This window comes from Callorhinus ursinus, unplaced genomic scaffold, assembly GCF_003265705.2.
Source record: "Callorhinus ursinus isolate GAN/ISIS: 27379988/994484 unplaced genomic scaffold, GSC_fseal_2.0 scaffold36, whole genome shotgun sequence".
Classification (NCBI taxonomy): Eukaryota; Metazoa; Chordata; class Mammalia; order Carnivora; family Otariidae; genus Callorhinus; species Callorhinus ursinus.
Genome location: NW_027397098.1, coordinates 10,820,778 through 10,826,782, shown reverse-complemented (window position 1 = coordinate 10,826,782; position 6,005 = coordinate 10,820,778).

Genomic DNA, 6,005 nt, shown 5'->3' with positions numbered 1-6,005 from the left:
TCTTTCTTTCTTTCTTTCTTTCTTTCTTTCTTTCTTTCTTTCTTTCTCTCTCTCTCTCTCTCTTTCTTTCTTCTTCCTTTCTTTCTTCGTTCTTTCTTCCTCTCTTCTTTCTTTCTTTCTTTTAAATATTTTATTTATTTATTTGACAGAGAGAGACAGAGCGAGAGGAGGAACACAAGCAGGGGGTGTGGGGGAGGGAGAAGCAGGCTTCCCGCTGAGCAGGGAGCCTGATGCGGGACTTGATCCAAGGACCCCAAGATCATGACCCGAGCTGAAGGCAGACGCTTAACAACTGAGCCACCTAGGTGCCCTCGTCATTTTCTTTCTTAAATGTTCAATGAACATATCCTATTTCATCAACGACTTCCCCTCTCCTTGTTCAGGAACCACATTTTAATTCGACCTGAAAGCTTAGCCCAAGCCTCCTTTTTCTCTTGGTGCTGCTGAGACAGAGCACTCACTCTGCACTCACTCTGTGTGTGTTCACCTGCTGACTATACCACTTGCTAACCATGCCCATGACAAAGGCATTTCACCTCATGAAGGGCCACTTGGAAAAGGGATAATACATCTGACCTTGAACAACACAGGTTTGAACTGTGTCAGTCCACTTACACGTGGATTTGTTTTTTTGATAAACACAGTACAGTACTGTAAATGTATTTTCCATTCCTTGTGATTTTATTTATTTATTTATTCATTAAAAGTGATCTCTACACTCAACGTGGGGCTTGAACTCATGACCCTGAGGTCCATAGTCGCATGCTCTACCAACTGAGCCAGCCAGATGCCCCCTTTATGATTTTCTTAATAACATTTTGTTTTCTCTAGTTTATTTTACTGTAAGAATACAGTAAGTATGTGTTAATTGACTGTTTATGTGATCAGTAAGGCTTCCGGTCAATAGTCAGCTATTAGAAGTTAAGTTTTCTGGGAGTCCAAAGTTATATGGGGATTTCCATCTTGTGTGAGGTGAGGGTGGGGTTGGCGCCCCTAAACCTCAGGCTGTTCAGGGTTCCCTGTACTACAACCACGCAGAATAGTTAAAAGTCTTATTCAAATAAAAGCCAGTCCCTCCCTTCCCCTGCCTGGTTTATGTGTGAGGTAACAAAAGGCCAGTGGACCCGACTCTAGAAACTTTGACCCCCCCAAAAAATAGATCATTAGCATATCCTCCTTTGAAGGGCATATTGCAGTATTTTACACAGCGATTCAGGTGGAAAGTTTCTCAGGCTCTAGTATGGATACCACTCCCACCCACCCCATGGGTGAGAGAGAACGGGCTAAAATCTTGTCTTCTCCCACTACTGTGCTACTCTTGGCCCTGTCTCCCTACTGGAAACCTCCATGGGACTTCAGCCCCCACACCTGGGACACATCACACTCGAGAACACAGACAGCAGCCGAGCCAGCTCATGCTTCCTACTTCCCCCTCATTCTCCTGAAAAGGCAGCATCCTCAAGTTTTCATAGCCCCCGAGAAGTGTGGTTCTTTTCTCACTCTCTGTTGTAGACTATGTGTTTATGTGTCCCCAAATGCAGGTGTTGAAGCCTTAACCCCCAGTGTGATGCTATTAGGAGGTGGGGTCTTTGGGAGGCAATTAGGTTTAGATTAGGTCAGGAGGATGGGGCACCTAAGATGGGATTAATATGCTTATGTGAAGAGAAAGAGACCAGAGCTCGCCTGCTCCTTTGTACAGCAAGATGGCAGCCACCTACACACCACGAAGTGGGCCCTTTTACCAAGAACCAAATCTGCCAGCACTTTGATGGTAGCCTTCCAGCCTCTAGAATTGTGAGCAAAAAATCAAAGTCTGCTGCTCAAGCCACCAAGTTTGTGATATTTTGTTACAGCAGCTTGGGCTGACTAAGACACTCTGACTGCTTCTTTCTCAATCTTTAAGGGGAGTATCTGATGAATGTAATTCTCCACCATGTTACATGAGTATTAAGGTCAACTAATGTGAGTAGAATGCGAGTTGTATAAGTAAATAGTAAGCAGGACTGGATTCGGGATCACAGATTTAGTACTTGTCAAAAAAACGAAAGAGTTGGTTAACCATGGTTGGTTAGCAATCTCTTTCCTTGTAGAAATCTACCTCTCTTGGGTTATGTGGATCTTTGCTTGGTGCCAGTTTTGTAGGATGCAGGATGGGAAGATGTGCTTATTTCCAGGCCCTTATTTCCAGCGGCAGGTCACTCCCATTCTCTGCTCATGTTCCGGCTCGGTTTTCACTTTGAGCACTCAATGTGATTTCAGTGATATTCAAATGATTTCTACAGGGTTTGCTCCTTCTAATAGAGCCTGCAAAATACCATGTGCTATAGACTGAATGCTTGTGTCCTCCCAAAATTCAAACGTTGAATCCTAATCCCCAGTGATGGTATTAGGAGGTGGGGCCTTCGGGAGGTGAGGAGGTCATGAGAGTTGGAGCCCCCATGAATAGGCCTGATGCCCTTATAAAAGAGAACCCGGAGAGCTCCTTTCCCTCTTCTGACGTGAGGACAGACTAAGACATCAGGCAGGCCTTGCTTATTCACATGGTAGCTTCATGGTCCTATAGGTGCATTCAAATAAATAACAGACTGGCAAATAAGAAAAGAAGAAGACAATACGAAGAAGGAACATGGAGAGAATGGCTGGCTGGCTAATGGGCTGCACCGACAGGTGCACAGACCATCATGGGCCCAGCTTGGGTTTTCTTCTCAAAATTCACCCAGGCCCTGAACCAATAAATCTGTTCACATCTATTTTATCTGTTCACGAGTTCTCTGCCCCCTGGGGAGGAGTGCTGTCTCCTACAATCTGGTTTACCCACCTCCCACCACAAACTGGGTGGAGAGACAGCCCTAGATCTACCTTGTCTCCCTCCAATGAGATCTTAATCTCCTGCTGGGTTGAGTCATTGCCTGCATGTCTAAACCAAAGTTCCTTCTACTGAGAATTCAGTCTTACTGCCTCCCAATCACGGCACATCTTCCGGCCCCTGGGAAGGGCCTGTGACCCTAGAGTTGTACACAGCCTTGGTTCATGCCCTGGCCATCTCTTCCTAGTTATGTTACCTACCTCTAGCAGTCTTCAATATGCCTGGTCCATTTTTTCCTCCCCCATTCTCCTTCTGCTAGACTGAAATGCTACCTGGTTGACCGCAGGCTCCTACAAGTAGCAATATGCCTTTGGAGAACTCTTCGGATTCCACAGCTGAGTGTGAACCTGAGAATCAGGTCTATGTGTGACCCTGAACCTAAGCCTGATTACATTTGAACCAGCAATCTGGAGTAGGAATGGCTCCCCCGATTTGGAAATCCTCACCTCTAAAATGGAGCTGACCCCCACAAACCTGGGTCCCCAAGCCAACCCTGGAAATGAACCCTCCCAAGCCAGGACTGGTTCCTTCAAAACAATTGAGTGAGCACTGCAACCCTGAGCACGTTTGTCTTATTGCCAGAAGGTTCCCCATCTCAGTGAGGGCTGATCGCCTCAGCTCTGGGAATGGCCTTACCCTAGGACTGAGGATCTCTGTCCTAATGCCATACTATATTTTATTTAGGATTTTTGCCTTGACAGTGTTAAATGAGAATGGCTTATAGTTTTCTCTGGGGTGTATTTATTAGGTATCACTACTGTGCTGGCTCATACAAGAAATTTGAAGCTTTCCTTCATTCTCTATGCCCTGGAACAGCACATTAGGATTCAGTTCCCCTGTGGACTTGCTGCTGTTTTGGACAGTAGGTCTTTGCTCTTCTGCCCTATTTCTCCTCTGACTGTGGTCTGTTTAAATTTTATAACTTGTCCAAAGCCCATTTTAAGAAATTATACTGTCCTCCAAATTAACTCTTTGATCTAGATTTTCTGACTTATTTGATAAAACTCAACAAAGTCTTCTCTTAATATAACTTTACTTTCCTCTGTGTCTGGAGCTCGTTGCTTTGATTCCATACTTTGTATATTTGTACTTTCTTCTTGTTTTCTTGTTTAGCTAACAGCTTACCTATTTACTTTCAAACAATCAGCTCCTGGGTTTATTTTTTAGTTATATATTTTTCTGTTCTATACACCATCATTTTAGGCTTTTATCTTTACTCATTACATCCTTCTGCTCTTCAAAGGTATATTTTGTTCTATTTCTACCTTCTTGCATGGGGGCTTAATTCATTTCATTTATCCTAACTCTTTAATGAACATGATCATTTAAAATCATGTTCTTAGGAATATGTAGCTAAATCCCACGGGTTCTGATTGGTCATTTTCACTTTCATACTCTTGCAGGTATTTTCTATTTTGTTTTTGTTTTTCTTTTTGATCCAAATGTTATGTGACCCTTTAAAAATTTCCAGGTAATAGGAATATTTTGTTTTCTGTTTTGTCATTAATTTCTAGTTTTATTGAATTGTTATCCTATATTGTTATCCATATGGTTCTACTTATTGAGATATGTTAAGATTTTGCCTGTGGCCTAAAATACGGCCAGCGGCAAATGTTCGTTCCAAGGACACTTGAAAAGAGGTAATCTCTGTTTCAGGATACCGAATTTTACATATTAGATCTACCATATTAAATTAATAATATATTATTGACATATTAATAATATATTACCAAATATCTAATATTAAGCATATCAATATATTATTGTTAATAATATATTATCTAATAACTAATATTAAATTAATTATGTCCAATTAATATAATAGAATATATTTTTAGGTCTTCTCTATCCTCTTGTACCTCCTGTGCCCTTAGTCTGGCAAGGACTATCAATTATTTCTAACTATTTATTCTTTTTATATCTCCTATAGTGTTTGCTATGAATAATGAAATTATGATATTCGGTGCATAGATATTCCTATTTGTTCCTCATTGTGAATTGCAACTCTTGTGATTGTAAAATGCCCTTCTCAATCTCATTTAATGCTTTCTGCCCTGAAATCAGTAAGTTTGTGATCCCTGATTTCTTTATGTTTGCATATTCCTGGTATATCTTTTCCAAAGTTCTTGTGTTTTTGAACTTTCAGAATGACTTTTTCATGAATGTTCTTGTGCGTAACATAGAGTTGTGTTACGGCTGGTGCTCCAATCTGGAGTTGCATTTTTCAGACAAGTATTTTGGGCTTATTTAACATTTACTCATGTAAGGTGTTCTGTCTTAGTTCTCGCATGTTATTTTGTTATGCTTTCTGTTTTGTCACTTTTCCAGACAGCTCACTCTGCTCTTGTTTGACTTTGTAGTTGTATGTGTTTTGATCATTTGAAAGGTTTGCATTTTTGTTCTGGGTTCTGTGATTATAATGACAACGTTACTTGATGTCTTTAATCATCTCTTTCTTTAGGTTGTCTATTACCTCCCTACTATATTTCTTTCTTTTCTCCCTTTTCCTACTCACCAGATTTTAGTTGATTATACCTCTTCTTAGTATGTTCCTTTGTAGGAAGATGTGTATTTTGATCTCTCTTCTTTGATTTATCAGCTCGAAATATTTCTTATCCCTCATTATAGACGTGAAAATCATATTTACACAAATCCCATTTTCTCTTTCCTCCCACTTTTTGTTATATCGTTTTTAAATTGTGAGGCCTCATAACTTTTACCTTCTCTTGTGTAAGCCTCAACTCATCTACTCTCGCCTTAGCCGGACACTTAATTCAATGCATCCGTTTTGCAGCAGCTCTCCCATACATCTCGCTTATGGCGATTTATTTTCAGCTTTGTGCTTAGACATGGACGGTTTGGAATGCGTGAGAACGAAGGGATTGGAGGGATTCTACCCCCCTATCCTATTAGAACGCGGTGGGCTCCAAAAGACCGTCTTTGCAGCCTTTGGACGTTTCTCCTCCTCGCCATCTGGGGTCACTGCTAGGCTCTCCCGAGTCTGAAATTTCACAAACTCGGGCCACTGCGACCCCTCATGGCGGGAGAGAAGGACGCCGGCGGAGGGGAGGTGCAGTGCGGTCCTCCCGCCGGCAGGGGTCGCCGCGGCAAAGCGGCCCGCGGCGCAGGCGCAGGCGTG